At 33.5% G+C, this 21,250-nt stretch overlaps 1 protein-coding gene across 1 annotated transcript in view; it reads left to right on the top strand.

The window, feature by feature from the left end:
* kdm6bb (lysine (K)-specific demethylase 6B, b) overlaps positions 1-21,250 on the top strand; it is a 139,510-nt gene that overhangs the window by 58,238 nt on the left and 60,022 nt on the right. The window contains exons 2-4 of the mRNA XM_068223805.2: positions 3,449-3,572; positions 5,540-5,689; positions 12,472-12,558. The gene's annotated coding sequence lies outside the window, so the exon portion shown is untranslated. The remainder of the gene's footprint in view (positions 1-3,448; positions 3,573-5,539; positions 5,690-12,471; positions 12,559-21,250) is intronic.

Genomic DNA, 21,250 nt, shown 5'->3' on the forward strand with positions numbered 1-21,250 from the left:
TTTGGCTGTCGCAATTAAAGTTAAATGTTAAAATAGGACTGTCAATAGCCTATTAAATCTGCCATGTGGCATCGCACACCAAACACAGGATTTTGTCGAGTTTTTGAATGCAGTACCCGATCGGAAGCATTAGGTTTGTGTCTGCTGAAAGACGGTACCTAGTATAGTTAGTTGGTGGCCCTCACTGGCTGAATTCTACATGCTTTTGAAATTGAATAATTTTTAATTTTTTTAAATTAATGAAACAACAAGACATTTATTTTAAGGTTACCATAATTCAATTAATGCGCTAAATTAATGTCATAGACATGCATATTTTGTCTGTTAATTGAATATCTATGAATTAGTTTTATTAAGCGTCATCATTATTGCAACATCAGTAGCAGCATTTAACAATTGAAGAGTTCAGATGCAAAAACCTCTAGGTGCCGTCTGAAATTTCCATCGAAAAATTTTCTTAGCCTTTTTTTGTTTATGTTGAGTTATTTCACTTTAAAGACCACAAAAATAACTTATTCTTTGCCATAAAAGTGATATTATTGAACCTACACACAGGATCCTGGTAAAAATGCTCATTCTATTACCTATTATTATTTTGATTACCATTAGTATAACCAAAAGTTTTACTGCCAGTACCATGGTTAAAATATTGAAAATCATAGCAATTAATAGCAAAATCAGGTTTCATTTTTTTGATTACCATAAAATACTTCTTTATTTTTTATTTTCAGTATAACCATTGCTAATTTTAAATGTATAATGTACAAATTTATAATACGACACAAGTTTTGTAATTGGCTAAATGTAAAGATGTGATTTAAAAGATTCAGATAGGTTAGGGTTGGGCAATCTGGCCTGAAATCAAAATCTCCATTAATTGAATATTTTAACTCAATTGTGATTAATGAACATGATCAATGAATTACTTTATTTATTTATTTATTATTTTATTTTATTTTTTGCACTCGTAGTTCACTGACAGGTTTTGTACAGTAAATATTATCGCATATTACAAGTGAGAGGTTTCTGAATGAAGGGTGCATTACTTGATTTTAAAATAATTAAAGGAAACACACACTATCCATTTACTATCCATGGCTATCAACGTTGAACAATTGAAACCTAAACGCATTGCCTAAAACAAACTTTTCTTATAAAAACTGAAAATAAACAAGTAAATAATGTTTTTCTAATTAAAAGTAGAAAATAAGCAGTATCCTAAATAAAATAACTATTGTATATCCTGTAAATAATATTTTAAACAGTGCATTTCTTGCATCTTCTTTAAACAAATATTTTAATGTAAATAATAATTTTAATGTAAAGGGAAATATCTCTGGCACAGCTTTCAATGATCATCAATGTAGTGCAAAATAAGGCTCAAGAATGCATCGATCACCCTACTTGACCAAAGATCAGATTTACCTGCAAAGTGGCCGCAGAAGTCTAAATCAGCCTCTGGCTTTTAGGGATAATTGAGTCACGGCACCTGCCTTGTGTGTAGTCGTGCATTTATACTCCTGAGTGTTGTTTGTGTTGCTCTGCAATAACATTTCCGAAACGCTAGCCGGCTAAACCGACCAATCACAGATTGCGGTGACGTAAAAGTAAAATTTTTTGTTCTGAATGTAAATTTCAATTACTTTTCAACTAATTGCCCAGCTCTAAGATAAGTATAATGTATTTTTTTCTTTTCTTTTAATTAATTCATTCCTAAATATATTTGAAATATATTTAACATTTTTATTATTTATTTTAAATTAGTTTCTCTATTTCTTCTCTTCTCTTTTTCTCTCTGCTTTGTTTGGTTTGATCATGCATGTGATCTAACGAATCATCCTGTGACTCCATAAATTAAACTAGCTCCCAGTTCTAACACTGTTTACTGTGCACTTGGCACGTGACCAAAATGTTTGCCTTTTTTCCCAGTAAGTTGCTTTTCATTTTATTTTTCTTGTGTCTTTTTGGAAAGTATGCAGACTCTCTTCAGTTGCTTCATTTTATAAAGATAAAAAATATTATTATATTACATTAATATTGCCCCGAAAAGTGAATTTCTGACCCTTCTCTGCAGTGATGTAAATCAGCCTACAAAGAACGAGGGCTCACTTCCAAATATAACATCTAATAAACACATTTTCCCTCTCGTCCTGTGTTTATCTCCCCGTGACAGCCAGTCGTCAAGATTACTAATTAAATTGCTACACGACTGAAAGAGAATGTTGTCACACACAGCCATTATGAGGGTGTTATATATCCACCCGACAGCTGGATTTTGAACGAGAGAAGCATCTGAGGCCATAAAAGCATCCTGATGTAAACGCATTTGACCGAGCGCGTTGGATCGATATCATCTCTGTGCTGCTGGAAAGCCCTGTAATTGATGAAGTTACACGTTGTGGGGACGAGTGGTGGTGGAAATCAGGCGTTTTTAATCAGCTAACCGGCCCGTCGGTCTCAATCAACGCTCTCAGCTGCCACATGATTACTGAAATCACTTTCTATCCATCTTGCTCAGTCATGGAAAGACTCTCCGGCAGTACTTGTTGTTTTATCAGCTGGTTTGTGACAGTAAAAACACTCGCTAAAACGCTGTGAAGCGTTAGTCCGTGGAGTATTCCTTAAGGCTCCTCAACAGCTGGATATAAGAGGCAGAGTGTGTTTTTTGCAGCTGCACTGGAGAGATTTGGGACATCGTAGTTTCATCAAGTCAAAATACATCAGCTGAAATTGTTTTTGAAATTGTAAGGGTTTGAAACCTGACAAGGCAAGGTTATGAAAGTCATCTTTGATGTTCTGAAAGCATGATTTCTGACTCGCCTGCCGACCTCCACTTGATAATTGGATAACATGTCTTGGCAAAAACAGCATGTCCATGTGTGGCGAATTGAGTGAGATTCAGAAATTGAATTGGGGGAACTGGCTGGAATGGATGAGCTTGTGTCATGTGTCATCTGTGGACCATACAGTATTTCATGTTCAGACTTCATGCGCCCAGCAATCTAATATCAAAATGAAGTTTTCTTAAAATACTTTTCCCCATTGACTTTAGGTCAGGTCCAAAAATTCCCCAAGCAAACAAGCTACAAACGCTGTGACTCTGTGTTGCTTATAAAACATTTTTCTCTCAGAAATGTTCTGATTAAACAAAATAGGACAAATTGCGGCAAAGGTCTGTATGGTTTGGAAATGCTGTTTAGAAATGCTCTGTGATATTTGTGGACAAGAACTGATTAAATATATATATATATATATATATATATATATATATATATATATATATATATATATATATATATATATATATATATATATATATATATATATATAATTATTATTACTGCATAATTTCATTCATTCATTTTCCTTGGGCTTAGCCCCTTAATTATCAGGGGTTGCCACAGCTGAATGAACCGCTAACTATTCCCCAATATGTGTTTTGTAGCAGATGCCCTTCCAGCCACAACACAGTTCTGGGAAATACCCATACACTCTCACATTCACTAAAAAAGCTGAATGGAGTGGGGACCTAATTAAAAATGCTGGACTCTGCAGTTCTCATTTCATTTCAGGTAAGTTCACACTATGCTGAATCATAACCATTACTCATTTTTGATTGCAGCAATGATTTCTGCAAAAACAGTTAAATATGGTGAATTAAACTGCGGACACTGAATACTAAGAATGTCATGTAAAAGTGTAAAAGTTCACATACCCTAACCCTTCCGTACAGGTGCAGTTCGCTGTCAGAATGCAGTTGTTTTGCTTGTTGATGATTACCCAGGCCTTGTATAGCTCCGTCTTCTTTTCTTGTCTTTGGCTAGGCAGAATCTTAGTTTTTAGCACTACATAGTGTTGAATCTGGTAATCATGGATATTTCTTGCACATGACCACACAGAACAAAATTGTTGGCATCCAAAGACTTGTAGGCCTAAAACGTCTTTATTGTAAAACCACTTGGAGTTTCAATGAGATGTATATTTCGGCCTGGATGCTTGGCCATTTCGTCCAATCCAATATCCATTGGGAGGGTGCTATCACAACTGGATCTGTCAGACTAAATGGTTAAATTTTGCAACCTCGCTGCACGTGCATCTTGAATGTTTACAAACTGGTAATTTGTCTATAGCCATGTACTTTACATCAAATAGCTTTTTTGTTGCGAAGCTATTTTTGTTAGTGAAGTAGCGTCCACACAAGCTACATTTACCGAACGCGGATCAATAAGTGACAGCACTGACATTCACGAAGCTGTGAGGCTGATGTCTAGCTGATAAAAGTAAATCTAAACAGTAAACTTTTTAATGCGTTACTGCTACCTTTGCTTTGGTCAGTGACGTCGCCAACCAATTAGGCTAAAACAAAAAATTTGATTGATAGAAAGATGAATGAAGAAGAGGAGTTTATATATATATATATATATATATATATATATATATATATATATATATATATATATATATATATATATATATATATATATATATACTGTAGAAAAAGCTAAAGTATTCTATGGTAATTATTATTATAGTTACTAATTATACTAGATTATGTAGTGTAATTTATTAATAAAGAGGTGCAATTATATATACAATATAATGCTTATTCCTAAATATTTCCCTTTATAAATTATTATTACATTTTAAATGTTTAACTTTGATTTATTTCTGTTTGGTACGGCATACTATTTGCAGTAAATTACTGAACTGAAAACTTTGATTTGGTTTAGAGACCTGGAAAATGTGCAGAGCTGGTAGTCCTCGAGGAATGTGGTTGAGAAACACTGGCTTAGATGTATTATTTTATTTATTTATTTATTTATTTATTTTTTGTAAAAACAAAAATAGCTTAGATGTGGCTAAGCTACTTTTGCCAGGTAGCTTTTATTGTTCCCAGAGGGTAGCTTTTAGTGTACAGTAGTTAATCTACATTTTAAGTACAGTAGCTATTAGCTTAGCTCACTACATTTTTTAAGTAGCTTGCCTAACACTGGCCCTGGCATTCTAGAGACTACTTCTGCATGGTCATCATACCCATGTTATACTCAATTGTAAAATTGTTATTTTGAGGCCGCTAATAGTGCAGAAAAAACTCTCACATTGTCTCACAAATCTTCTCTTTACTTTCTGCAGCATAAATCTGAAATGTTCCAGTTGGCAAAAACAAAAAATCCATAATTTATCAGCCTTAACACATCAGGCTGATAATTTTATTTAACTTTAAGCGGATAATAATATCTACAGTACATTCCCATCAATATATGCATGTGCATCTTATCATATCTTATCATTGGACATTTGACACCTTTTGTTATGTTAGTTATATTTAGGCCACTCAGAAAATGCTTCTTTTCTAGAATTAACAACACACTAGCATTTTGGGGGGCAACTTCTGCATGGTCATCACACCCATTTTTCCTTACAAAAACAGTAAAACTAGTTATTTTGGTGCCATTAGTGGTGCAGAAAATGAGCAAAAAGTGCAGCAGCAGTCTAAATTCTCCACACTTTCTCAACTCAACACTTTCTTGATGTTTAGGCTCGGGGTCCTAAGAGAGTGTATTCAGATGGAGGACCCGCAGGCCTCCTGTCCTGTCGTCGGCTCCTCTTCGCTGAGGACACATGTGATGATGGAAGAAAAGCGATTCTTCCTCTCGCAGGCCTCTCGGCTTCGTGCAGCCACTAAACTGTGAGTGAGTGTGTGCTGAGAGAGCTGACCTAAATTTTTCTGGTGTGATAGAATTAGCTTGTAAACAGAAATTTTCTCTAATTACGCGCGATTATCTCCCGAGTCTGGAGGTAGGAATCCTGATGGTGTGCAATCTTTCTGGCATGCACTTTCAAAAGAAAACAGTTTATATGAATGTCTGTCATAACCCACAATTATGTGGTTAGATAAGGAGGAACACCGTTTATAAAGTGCCTTCCTTTCTTTTCAAGTCCCTTTCTTTATTCGATCGCTTCATTATTGCTCTGTCATGCTGTACTAAGCAGAGATTAAATCAACATTTTCTCTAAATTAAATTTACATTGGAGGGAAAAAGGGAAGTAAAAAAGGCAATTGTTTGGACCGTCCCGACTTTAATGTGTGCTCTAATTTGATGGCAGGCGCTGTCTTGCTGTGAACTACAAACTCAACCTTGTTAAAACATGTAGATAAGCCTGGCTTGTCTTCCAGGTTTTCGGCATCTACTGTCTTTTCATTCTTTTATTCCATTCCGCTATCATTCATCCTTTTATTCAGTTAAGCAAGAAGGATGATGGGCCTGTTGACCTTTTTTATCGACCACTTTTGAAACATTGAAGGTCTCTTTGCTTCTAAATATGTCAGTTTTCCTTTCATGTGTTTCTTGCTGTGTCTTTCTTTTCTTTTTTCATTGCCTTTGATTTATTCGGTAAGACTTTATTTTGATGGTCCCTATTGCACAATTTGTTGACTAAAAGTTGCATTGCAGCTACATGCCAATTAATTCTCATTTGAGTATTAGTAGACCCTCTGCTTAATATCTGCTGATACTGTTCCTTCAACAGACATTTAACGGACCACAAGAAACATTGCAAGTACATGTCAATTTACAACCAACACTAATCCTAACCCCAACCCAACAGTCTACATATAATCTAATGAGAATCAGTTGGCATTTAGATGCAATGTAACTTGCGTAATGCATTGATGGGACTATTAAAATAAAATGATACCATTAATTCTACACTGTAAAAACACAATTGTACAGTAACTCTACTACAGTAACTTGGACGATTAAAATTTTAGCATGACCCAACCTTACAAATTGTATTACTTTTATTGATTTTTTTTATTTCTGTTCAGTTGGTTTATTTGTATTATAGTTATATAAGTAGAAAATGTCCAAAAGTACTGTGGCCAAGAGAGCTTAACATGCTACAATAAAAAAAAAAACGTATCTGTTGTGTTTCATTCTTTTTGCGTTGTGAGAAAATGGAGTGCATTTTATTAACTTGTTTATGTTGTGAGAATGTTAATGTGCTTTGAGGATTTGCAGCATGTGTGCTGTCAAACCAATGTAGATCTTTTCTTAATTTGCTGCCGTTTTTTGTAATTGCATGTTTTTTCTTTTATTGAACCACTTTGAACTCTCTGCCACTTTACAAATGGATTTATTGTTATATATTCGTTTTATTATTAATTTTTTATATTATATTATTCATTCTTTCATTCATTTTCTTGTCGGATTAGTCCCTTTATTAATCCGGGGTCGCCACAGCGAAATGAACCGCTAACTTATCCAGCAAGTTTTTATGCAGCGTATGCCCTTCCAGCCGCAACCCATCTCTGGGAAACATCCACACACACATTCACACACACACTCATACACTACTGACAATTTAGCCTATCCAATTCACCTGTACCGCATGTCTTTGGACTGTGGGGGAAATTGGCGCACCTGGAGGAAACCCACGCGAACGCAGGGAGAACATGCAAACTCCACTCAGAAACTGAGTCAAGGCTCGAACCAGTGACCATCTTATATTATATTATATTATATTATATTATATTATATTATATTATATTATATTATATTATATTATATTATATTATTACATAATGTTATATTATATTGTTACATAATGTTTTATTATTATATAATATTATTTGTTTTACTATGTTATATTTTATTATATTATCATTTATTCATTTTCTTTTCAGCTTAGTCCCTTTATTAATCCGGGATCGCCACAACAGAATGAATCGCCAACTTATCCTGCACATGTTTTACGCAGCGGATGCCCTTCCAGCTGCAACCCATCTCTGGGAAACATCCACACACTCATTCACACTCATACACTATGGAAAATTTAGCCTACCCAATCCCAATTTATCTGTACCCCATATCTTTGGACTGTGGGGGAAACCGGAGTACCCGGAGGAATATTATATTATATTATATTATATTATATTATATTATATTATATTATATTATATTATATTATATTATATTATGTTATGTTATGTTATGTTATGTTATGTTATGTTATATTATATTTTGTTATGTTATATTATGTTATGTTATATTATATTATATTATGTTATGTTATGTTGTATTATGTTATGTTATATTATATTATATTATATTATATTATATTATATTATATTATGTTATGGTATGTTATGTTGTATTATATTATATTATATTATATTAATTATATTATATTATATTATATTATATTATGTTATATTATGTTATGTTGTATTATATTATATTATATTATGTTATATTATGTTATATTATGTTATGTTATGTTATGTTGTATTATATTATATTATATTATATTATGTTATATTATGTTATATTATATTATGTTATATTATATTATGTTATATTATATTATATTATAGTGAAACTATTTGAATGCAAAATATATGTAAATGCAGAAATAAATTCTAAAACTAGCACAGATGTGCAAAATCATACTTTACAACACACACTATTTCACTTTGAAATTTAGCAGTAATTAATATTGAAAGTATTACATTTTAAAGTACTATTTCATATTAATTATAGTTTGTGTATAAATATACTTCTAGGTATTACAAGATTCTTGAAACCAGCACAGACATGTCATAAAAATTACTCTTACACATTTGTATTTCAATATTTCGTTTTGCAACATTGCAGTTATTAAGGTATTACATTTTGCAATTGTCATTTTTATTATAACTTATGTAAAAAAACAGAATGTTAAGTGGTTTATTGAATTTATAAGTACTGATGAAACTAGCAGAGATATGTCAAATATATTGTACGACATTATAAATTATAGATCATACATTACACAATATTTCATTCCTACATTTGATATATACTTTATACATATAGTTTACTTTTATTATGTGAGAATAACTAGAATGTTAAAGCAGCATTATATTATATTATATTATATTATATTATATTATATTATATTATATTATATTATATTATATTATATTATTTTATATGATATTTTATATTATATTTAGTTATGTTATGTTATGTTATGTTATGTTATGTTATGTTATTTTATGTTATGTTATATTATGTTATGTTATGTTGCGTTACGTTACGTTACGTTACGTTATAATATACTATAATATATTTTACTCTGATTTCTCGACCAAGCAGAATTATTCCAAGGAGCTGTGCAGTAATTAATTCTCCTGCATTTTCATAACCCCATCCCCCACAGACACATTTCAGTGTTTTTACAGTATTTGGAACATTTATATAGCTGCCTGGTCCCACGGTGTATGTAGGTGATTACACATTTTACTAGCCTTGTAGGCACATTTGCTCCTCATAAAGTCGGCAAAACCTGACCTCTGCATACACTGGCACAGATTAGCAGAGTCATCTTGCCTTTCAAGCAAGCAGCTCAACAGGTGCTTCAGCTGCCATATCTGAGTGAACAGCAAATCTCTCCAGGAGATGACAGCTCAAGACCAGCTCAGATGACAAGCTGTGAGAGAAGTCAACCGTGCAGATCAGACTGTACATCACACACTTCAGCACAATTACAGGAATTTTCTCCTAAAATATTCAAATGTCCATCTCAAATAATCAGCTACACAGACTCTTTTGAATAAAAACATAACAACGCTATCTCACAGCAATTAGTAACTTTTTCATTTAGTGGCTTACTCATATTTAGGCATGCGATGATAAACGGTTTCAAGGCTTACTGCAGTTTTTAAAGGTCAAGGTTTTAAAACCATTAAAATTCCCTGTTATAGTTAAAAGTTCCTGTTTTTTAACATGTTTTTTATGATTCTATTGAGTTTTGTTAGGGGAACAGTACAGTATCACCAAAAGAAAATGAGCCTAAACATCAAAAGCAACTGGTCAGCCCACAATTCAGCAAACATTTTTAAAAACAAAGTCACTTATAAACCAACATCCAAACACAAAAAAAACAGGAACTGTAGACCTGAACCATGCAGTGTTTTTTTATATGTAAAGAAAAGAAAGATATCCAAAGATGCTTTATCAAGTTGTAAAGAAACCTGTGTTTTTGAAACTAATAAAGATGGCAAAAGGCAGAAGTTAATGACTTCTTTTAATTTATGTTTAATGCTCCCAAATATTTTAAATGTTAAATAAATTATACCTTGTTCGATGTGGGAAAAAGTTGTTTTTACTCAGACATTTAAAAAAAAAAGCATATTTTAGAGCGGTAATCACAATACCGTAATACTGTGATATTTTTACATAAGGTTATTGTACCTTCAGAATCTTATACCGGCCCATGTCTGTTCATATTACAGTTTTTGTACAATATTGTCTTTGTATATTTTAGGATGATTATCGCGTCCTGCTGTGACAGTTGGTTTTAGATGTGGGGTTTATATTTTGTTTTTCTACAATATATATTGTGATTTAAAATACATTTCATCAGATGGATTGAATAACTCTTGGAGAATTATTATTTTCAGAATGGTTGGGGTGATTTTATAGGGAAGTGCATCTGCACAAATTATTATAAACTAGTTAAAATTTACTTTAAACTAAATTTTTTTGGGGAAAAACACAAATGGCAGAAAAAGTGCTTTATCTGCTGCTTTTGTCTGGTAAGTCTTAATGACAGTTGGACAAACAATTAAAAAATCGAATGTAAAATGGCACTTGGAAGCCTTTTATAACATTTTAATTAAATTAATCTTTGTTAAAGCTACAATGTTATTGTTGTGCTTAAATGCTTTAAACTCACTTGAAATGTTTAACAGAAACAAACTAATGAAAATGACAAACTTTAAATCATCAGTGGTTAAAACATGATATTAATCTACATCCTCAGTTAACAATAACCCATACTTGACATTAAAGATTCTGTGATGTGACTGTTTTAGATGTCGATATTGATGCTGACCTAGTTTGATCAGAGGCTTTTGTTCGAATGAAATTGTACATTGTACTTTTTCTGACAATATGTAAACATACAAATGAGAGAATAAAAAGTGCTTTTTCTGCCGCTTTTGTAAGTCTAAATGACAGTTGGAAAAACAATTAAAACATCTAATGTAAAATGGTACTTGGAAGCCTTCACTATAAAATGTTTATTAAATGAATCCTTGTTAAAGCTACAGTGTTACTGTTGTGTTTGAATGCTTTAAACTTGCTTGAAATGTTTACCAGAAACAAACTAATGCAAATTCTAAACTTTAAATCCCCAATGGGTAAAATGTGATATTAATCTACAAGCTCCTGGTCAACAATAACCCATACTTGACATTGAAGATCCTGCGATGTGACTATTACAGATGTGCATGTTGCAATGTCAATGCTGAAACGATATACTGTTCAGCCCTAGTTTGATGACATGCCTCCTTTTAAAAATTATACATTTTCATTCAAACTAAATAGCTCATTGTACTTTTTAGACAATGTGTTAAATAATTATGTTTGGTCATGAGATCAAGCTGGAAAATGCCTGCCTCTAACATTTTTGCAAGAGTCCATCTTTTGCTGTTTTTTTTTCTCATCACAAAGGAGATCAGGAGGAATTTATTTTCGCTAAAATTAAATATTTGACAAGTAAATAAAATCCCTAACAGACCGGTCTGAACAAAATGTGGACAATAAAAAACATATTGCAGAAAATACAGATAAACCTTTGTATATTATTCAATATTAAATCATAAAAATATTGAATAAATAGATATTTACACAAATTGACATAAGTAAAATAAATAGAATCAATTCTGGACTAAAAAAGATTTCAGATTCCACATGGGCCTGCTAATAGGTTTGCAACCAGATTATTTGGATTACACATCTGTCTCCATATGTCATCCGGGTGTTCAGGTGGTCCATCGAAGGTGCAGTTCGACTCAAGCACCCAAAGCCATGGAAAAACAAGCTATAGCAAATGCATATTTGCTTTTAGTAGCACTTTTGTTATGTTATACTCGCACATGAATATAAATATATTATATTATATGTTACCTATTTTCCGATCTTTAAAAAAATTGGGCTGTTCATTTAGAATCACATGTCTCTTGTTTTAAAGACATTTTTGTGAAGATTTCAGTTTTTGTCTGGGAATCTCTGGTATTTTGACGATGCTTTCTGGCAAATCCATTTTGTAAATGACTAACTGTTCAAATATGTACTGTAATGACAAATATTTCATGAATGCTTTAATTGACAGCAGTGGTACTACAGGCAAAGTTCAGAATGAAGATATCTAATATAAATATTGAGTGTATGTGTCAAAAGTTGCATAATATGTTGAAGTTGAAGAGTTCAGATCTAAAAACCCGAAATTTTATTCTTAATGAGACACTTGTTCAGTCATTTCACTTGTAGGCTGATGAATAGGTTCTTTTCATTGTCTTTAACCTAAAATAAATGAACATAAAGGAAGCTGAGAATAAAATTGAATAGAATACAATTTCAGATTGGATTTAGCATCTGATCTACAGTTGTTTATGGCTGATTTCTTTTAAATTTCCCACAGACCATTGGGACCACGAGGAAAACATGCACACTCAGTTTCATTCTGATATGCCTCTGACTCCGATTGTGTCAATGAATGTTCTCTAAGGTAAAAACAGCAACTCCTATTCATATTTGTTCATATTTTTTCTGTACTGTAGGTTTTTCAATCATTTTAAAATGTCGCCACTGTCACCTTTATGTTTCTATGAAAACTGAACTGAACTGAATTTCTTAGCACCACTCAACAGACAAAATCGTCAAGAAGCAGTGTTGTATAGTTTATTAAAAAATATCACTGAATGCACATATTTTTCATAAGCCTAGCTTGCAAATCATACAGTTCTCCTCACGAAAACAAGCACATGCGCTAATCTGACACAGCCGACTGTGACGAGACCATGACAGAATCCCGCAGCTGTTGTGGAGCTGGAGCTTCTGTCTCCACAGATTCATATTCAAACACTCTGACTCACTACCGCCTCCCGAAATTTCCCAGAGTTCCTTGAGAATTCACTCCTGAGGTGAAAATCAATAACGTCTGCTTGTATATTTCTCCCACCGCCCTTCTCTTCATCCTTTGTTTTCTGTTTATTTGCTACATCTCAGCATGTTTGTCTATAAAGACGAGCTTGTCCTTCTCATCTTCCTCTCTTCAGCGAGAGGTTTAGATTTGCTGAGCTTTCAATAATACGGATTTGTCCGACTCCTTGAAGACAGCTTTACAAAGGCAGCGGCCACACACACATGTGCGGGGATCTATCAGACATTCCCCACGTGTAACAGGTCTTTCTGTGAAATCTTCAGGCCTGTATTTAAGAGGGATTAAATCACTCCGTCAGATCCAAATGGCTCCTCTCTATGTGGAATGCAGACAAATGAGCTCCTCCAGTAGTTGTAGAAAGAAGTGAGCTATACAAGCACTGGGACGATGGCTGGTCAAACTGCTGAGCAAGATACCAGCTGGAGACACTAGAAGGGTGATACGGGTTTGGAGGGACTGAGAAATTGGTCGAGGGACCATGCTGTGCCACATACTGTGGTTTTTCGGCCTCTAATGAGGAGTGATGGTTGACATATCGCTTTCTGCTTCCCTCGAGTGTCTGTTTCAGAAACACAAATCTCAAGGTTGGCGAATCAGAGTGGCAAGTTGTAGATGATCTATGTGATGCAAAAAGTCTAGCTTTTTTTTTTTTTTTTAGGTTTTGGTCATTTAGGGGAGTGTCTTTGTGCTAGCTTAGCTCAATGTAACCAATGTTATTTTAAAGGTTGAAGAAACCCTGGAGTACTTTTTTGAGATTTTAACAGATTTGTGTGTGTTGAGCATCAGTTAAGACAACATTAGCACCTGTCAGCTTTTATTGTGGGGAAAACTGGGTAATTCTGAGCTTTTTGCTTATTTGGCAGGATCAAAATGATATAGCACTGATCTGCCTGTCCAGAATGATGGGTCATTTGGATCAGAGCAGAATTTTCTTATCGTATGAGAAGACCCTGCTTCTTTATTATTTGAGAGAGCATGTGCTTTCTGAAGGTAAGGCAAGACTTACCAAGCTGTGAGACACAAGGACTGGGTGCGACCACGTCCGCATATGGTATGCAGTATTTAGTTCATGAAGGGTCGTATGCATTTTGCATAATCTACAGTGTTTGTTGCATGTGTTTCCCCGCGATGCTGTCAGGGCCGATACAGCAAAGCTGTTTATAACGTTTATATAAACATGGTTATCTTTATAATGATATAACAAATTGTGGTTATGTGTATATGAAATTACGAATAACATATGAAGCAGGGTATTAAATTGCTTACTGTTTATTTCTTTGCATTTTTCTTTGCACTTTGTAAACTATAAAATCGTGGCTCTCCTCATGGTATGGATCTAATCTGACAACAGTTGTTAGCTCCCCTCTTTTTCCCCTGCTCTGCTGGCCACACCCACTTCTCCCTCTGCTCGAAGCACTCCACGCCCATCATGAAGCATTTTTCTGAGTTAGACATGAACCGAAAGAGAGGGGTTTCATGGCCCTTTAAACATTCTTAGTGATCTTTTCACACATAATTTTGTCAATTTTTGTTTTTGTTCTTTGTTTTTGGGTTGTTGTTTTTTTGGTCAAGTGACAACAAAATTGCTTAGTGAATATTTCACTACACTTATATTTGGCAGAAAATTAAAATTTTTAACATAATAAATATTATACTTATATTTACTTGATAAAAATTAATTAAAAAGAACTTAGAATCAATACCTAAAAGGTGAATGCTTTTGAAATTATTTATTCATTTATTTTCTTTTCGACTAAGTCCCTTTATTAATTAGGGGTCTCCTCAATTTATCAAGCATATGTTTTACACAGCAAAGCCCCTTCCAGCTACAACTCATCACTGGAAAACACCCATACACACCCACCTACACTACTCAATTCACCTGTGCCGCATGTCTTTGGACTTATGTGGGAAACCGGGGCACCCACATGAACACAGGGAGAACAAGCAAAATCCACACAGAAATTGACCCAACTGACCTAGCCGAGGCTCGAACCAGCAACCTTCTTGCTGTGAGGCGATCATACTACCTACTCCGCCACTGTGATGCCACTTTTGAAAAACTTTTTAAAAAATGTGTGGAAATTTTTCAACAATGTTTTGATCAAATATAAATTAGGCCTTATGATTTCATGTTTCAAACTCAATTTATAGGGCAGACATAACCAACAATATTATCTTAATGTAACTTTGATAACAATAACCTTTATGCATATTTTATATGAAAGTCTGTGGAATGGATTTAAACATGGTACGTTGTCTTAAATCTAGCTGAGAGTACACTGCAATCTCGTCTTGGTAGATTGAATCATTAATAAATTAATTTAACTATAATATTCACTTAAGAAGCACAGTGTAAAGCAGTGTAGAATTATACTGATTAGTTCTGAAATCCTCCACACAGTGAGTCTTCTGCAGGAGCAAATTGATGTGGACCTAACAATGGCTGTCCAAAAACTGCTGGAAACCAATGATACAGTATTGCCACTTCTTGCCACACACTCCCTCAAACCACGACCCCCATATGTCAGAAAGACGTCCATTTTGGCTCACATCTAGTCAGAGTCAAAAACTTTCTGTCAGCATGTTGTGGAACAAGGAGAGAGTTTGACCTCAGCCAGCTGTGTCCAGAAAGCTGATGTGAGCCATATGACCAGCAGCAGGAGCAAAAAAAGCAAAGCTGATGTGCTTTCATAAGAGCTTCATAATTAACAAACATATGGCGCGCCTGTCAAACATTTAGGAATCCAGCGTGCTCTGTTTCTTCACGTTCTATCATGCGACACCGGCTCAGATATTTTCAGCCGTTCATTCTGACAGCCTTGTTTATTTTTATAGCAGCTAAGTGTGTTTACTGAGATTTTAATTAGGGTAATAAATTATGGTTTTAATAACAATTTGTGACAATGAAGTTCATTAAAAATTAATTAGAAGTTCAGTTCTAATCCACGCATCTGTGCAGCACCATAAATCTGTCTTTTCATTGATATACGATAACAGTGATAATATAAGCTGTGATATGTTATGAAATGCGTATATAACCAGTTCCAAAGCAATAACTAAATGGACTACAGAATGTTACGTTTACACACATCCACAAGTTACATGTAAATGCGTCAGCTTTTAACTCACTACTCTCTACTCTTGAGTACTTTTGAAAGGGCTACTTTTTACTAACACTTTAAGTAAGACATACAACAGATACTTTTACTCTTGCGCTACATTTTTAATTAAATAATGATATTTTTAACTAAGTATGACTTTTTAGTACTCTGTCCACCACTGGTGCTGACACATTGTAACTTGAACTTATTTTATTTAACTCTTTACTGGCATTAAAGGTCCCATGGATTTAGATGTTATTATTAGTATTTTTTTAAAGATATCTTTAAGCTAGTGTGCTCCAAAACAATGACAAAATTCATGTTTAGAAGATCTAAAACTGATATAAACATGTGAAAACTTGCAGTTTGTCACTTCCGCCTATATAGAAGAGTTTTTATATAACGATTGTCACCTCAAACTAGTTTCTCATCAAGTCATAACCAATCAAATGCTTTCTAGTATCTGAAATGCCCCGCCTCCTTCAAGACTTTTCATTTGATGCACTTGAGAAGAAAAATGTTCTTTCAAGAACTGTTTACTAAAAAGATTTATAGGGAACCCAGTATTCATGTGTCACACTACGAATTTAGTTCATCCAATTCACTGATACTACATGTCATTGATGCCCTGTAAAGCCCAAAAATCAGGCCATTATTTGTCACCAATCAACAAAAAAACAATCTATATGAGTACTGGGAACTTACTCCAATTAATTTGAAGTAATGAATAGACCCATACGGAATCTATGCGTACAAAATTCTGCAGATTTTTAGCCCATCATTGATTCTGTTTATTTACTTTAGTAAATGTGTGTAAATTTACATTTATTCTGTTTTAAAATTAATGTCAGTAATATTATTGACTAGTATAAAAAAGTTAATTTGATTTATTTACAATACAGTTTGTAAAGTAATATTTAATGTCTTTTAGTAGATAGATAATATGATAGACTTTGTTTACCAAATAAAATGGATCTAATTGGATTTGCATTGTAAACATTAAATACAAGTTAAAAAGGTATTATTTTTAATTTAATATATTAGGTTTTTAGTTATGATACTCCCAAAATCATTTTGAATAAATCCGCAGAAATTTTACAAAATTCTCTGCAGAAATAGCAAAAAATGTCCGCAGATTCTGTCTGGCCCTAGTAATGAGGTATTTAATTAATTTATTATCTTCAACACTGAGTTCAAAACTCTTTTCAAATAAGTAGAATTAACTTTCAGTCCATTTTGAGTTAACTACACTCATTTCATTTGATAAAGTTGACTGTTGGGTTTTACTGTGGGGGAAACCAGAGCAACTGGAGGATACTCAATTACATTGATATCAGAAAACTTGAAGGCCTAGTCAATATCCTGAATTCTTCATATCACTTAAATCATCACACATCACTATGTACGTGCACGTCAGTGTGCATTATCCTGCTGAAAGAAGCCAGTTCCACCAGAAAACATCACTGTGAACCAGGTCTGCAACAATGTTTAGGTAGGTAGCACATGTCAAATTTGTATCCACATGAATGATTGCATCCAGGTTTTTCCAGTCAAACACTGCCTATAGCATCATGCTCCATCCACCTTCTTCATCACATACCGTAGTGCATGCTGATGTTATGACTTCCCTGGGTAAAAGTCAAGCACGTAAACAGCTGTCCAACATAAAAGAAAGCGTGACTCGTTGGACCAGGTAACTTCCTTTTACCCTATAGTCCTGTACAGATGTTTGTGTGCTAATTGTCGACACTTAGAATGGTGTTAGAGGGCAATTATAGGTAATAGGCAGTCCCATATGCTGCAAATTACATGTCTTTGACGAATAAAACCGTCATCAAAATGATGTGTGACTTATGTGCCACAGTACTGTAGGCTCTGCAGACCAGATGGGATAGACTTCTTTGCCTTTGTGCATCAGTGGCCACCCATCAGCACGTCACTAGTTTGTGGTTTGTCCTTCCATGATTTGCTTTCTTTTCTTACCACTGTTGACCAGGAGCAACCCACAGGCATTACTGTTTCATAGATATTCTGAACCAGTCATCTTTGCATAATAATCTGCCCTCGTCAGTGTACCCCACATTTTTATTTCTGCCAATTTCTCCAACATGCCAGTTTACGAGAGCTAGTAGTTTGCTTACCATTTTGTCCACCTAGACCTTAACGTGAAAATAAAGAGTGAAAAAAAACTTTAAGTATTTTTTTCTAAAATTAGCATTTTTCTAAACTTCTCCTACATGTAGATTCAGTCATTTTACTTCTATGACATAGAATGGGTTAGAAAATGCTCATTTTAGAAAAAACATTAATATCACAATCAGGGCTTTACATTAACACCCGCCAACCCGCCAAATGCGGGTAGATTTCAGCTTTGGTGGGTTAGACAGACACCTCCACTAGCCACTTTATCTGGTTAAAATAATTTTTAAATTGTAGTTTTCTTCCTTTTTTAAGAAATGTTTTGTTAAATAAAAAGTATAGTATACAGCTGTATTTTGCTTGTTTTGACACATTAAAAATTTGTGGCTGAAAAATAATTATTGTTTCGTGTGGTTATAGAGATAAAATTTGGTACATCGTTAATTTTGAGCTCTAAAAAAAGTCATTTAAAATAAAAACTAATTGCCGTATAACACTATTAAACCATGTCCCATTTGCTCATGCTCATTGAGCAAGCTCATACTCGACACAAAAAAAAAAAAAAAAAAATGAATGAGGACGCATGTGGACATAACACAAAATATAAATCAAGTAATTTTAGCATGTCAACATCAAACTTGTGCATATAAAATATATTTTCCCAACAACGAAATTGTGGCTAGTGAAAATGCAGAGTGGCTAGTAAGATTGGAAAACTACTAGCCACAGTGGCCGGTGATTAAAAAAGTTAATGTAAAGCCCTGATCACAATGTGATCATTTTCAATAGTCACATCGCAAGCATACGTAATGTTGAGTCTGGATTATAATTAACCATTTGCATGTGTTTTTGATGCCTGTGATTGTATAATAATCTTAAAAGCATTCGGGCATAAATTGTACCATTTGTAACTTTAACAGTGATTAATTTTATGAAATTATTTTTATCATTCAAACACAGAAAACGATAAAACACTTTTTTTAATTGTGTCTTTTTCTAGATTTTATTTCTAGATTGTTATACATGAAAATACTCGCAACACATGAAAATACAGAAATGCACTACAAATAGCACAGACCACAACGAAAAAAAACGTATCGGGCAAACCGATTTGATAAAGTTTTAAAGTTTATAGATTGTTTATTAGATTTATGAAGATGCACTCTTACTGCAGAATCATCCCAATGTATAACATTCGATCGAACATTATAAATCTTTTGCAAATAGAGATATTCAAGTTATCTGGTGAATTTGTATTTACAGAACATCGCAATATATATATTACAGAAATATAAAATATTGCAATGCTAAATTTTTCCAATATTGTGCAGCCCTAGTCTAAACTATTCAAATTTTCACAAAACTTTAAATTGTCAATAATCACTCACTTAATGAAGTAATTTCCAAACAAAGTCATTTTTTTGCCATGCAAAAGTGTTCTTGGAGCTTGAGTATGATTACAGTTGAACCACTGAAGTCACACAGAATATTTGAACACTTTTTTTGGTTCTTTTTCTGCACTTTAAGCATCTCAGGGCTATAACTGTCTATGGAGGGTCAGCTCTCTGATTTCATCTAAAATACCTTAACTTGAGTCCTGAAGAGAAACGAAGGTCTTAGGGAATTGGAATGACATGAGGGTGAGTAATAAAAAACAGAATTTAGAATGTTGGGTGAAGTAACCACTTTAATATGCACTGTAAAAAAATGCAGGGTTCCACACAATTACAAACAATGTTGTTCCAATACAAATCGATTAAGTTAATTTAACACTTTTTACAAATGTATGAGACTGAACATAAACAAAAATTAAGTTCTCCCAAATGAATCTCAATAATTGTGTAGTTTCAGCTGATTTTAACTAAGTAGTTTGAACAAGCAAAACAAATATGAGTGTGTGATGGTCGATAATGTTTGTCTCATCTGTGTCTGTCATAATGTTTTGGCTCATCAGTGTATTCACTCTGTTCAGATCAGTTCAGTTTGTTATTCTCATCTATTTTTTATGACTTTATTATCTGTGATTGTTATTCCCACAATCTTCTGCGGGTAAAAAACTGTTTAAAAAAAACTGTACAAAAATTTACACTGTAAAAAAAATCCTGGTTGCCTTAAATTTTTAAGCTGAATCAAATTAACATTTTGAGTCCATTGAACTTTTATTATGCTAAACTAACTTAAAACAGCTGGCATAACTTATAAAATCAAGTTAGAACAAGATTAACTTAGTTTAAAAAGCTATAATGACCTAAAAACATATGTTGTCAACTAATTGATCATATAATTTTTTATAGTGTAGAAATAAAAGCTCCTTTGTGCAGTTACTACTACACATAAAGCTCTTAGTTGGGGACATTTAGAACAATTTTATTCTAAAGAACATTTGATTGGATCAAAGTTTTGTAGCGCTGCATGCATTATCGATATTTTGGCTTTCGTTTTCCTGGAAGAGAAAGGCTGTAAATTTTAAATGTGATGGAAAATGTGAATAAGAAAGGATTAGGACTTTAAATAGCTGCGATATAATACAACGGGTCTCAGATAATCCATAATAAAGCCATTATAAAATACATAATGCACAGTAATAAATTTACAATAAAGCCATAATGAAACATTAAAGCATGGCTGTGGATGACAGCCAGTAATAAAACCATATCCTCACTCGTCTTCTCTCATTTTCATCCTATAACTGACTTCAGATTTGATTGATGAATGACATTACTCCAGGTCTAAGTGAACTGTAATGATCATGTATTTCCTGTTGATGCTGGTAATTGGTGATTTAGGGGTCGGCCGTAAACAAGATGTATACTGTTGCTCTCTCAGCATGCTTTCAAACAAATGCAAACGCATCTGATTTGTTTTTAATGTACATTCATCTGGAGCTGAAAATGTCGTCTCATTTTCATTTGTGTGATTTTGAACATATTTCAAGTCAATAAACTAAAATGAATAAGCAATTTGCATCCCCAGCAGGGTCAAACCAAACTGATGTATAACAAGAACGTAGCTGT

The sequence above is a fragment of the Danio rerio genome, chromosome 10, assembly GCF_049306965.1.
Source record: "Danio rerio strain Tuebingen ecotype United States chromosome 10, GRCz12tu, whole genome shotgun sequence".
NCBI classification, from domain to species: domain Eukaryota; kingdom Metazoa; phylum Chordata; class Actinopteri; order Cypriniformes; family Danionidae; genus Danio; species Danio rerio.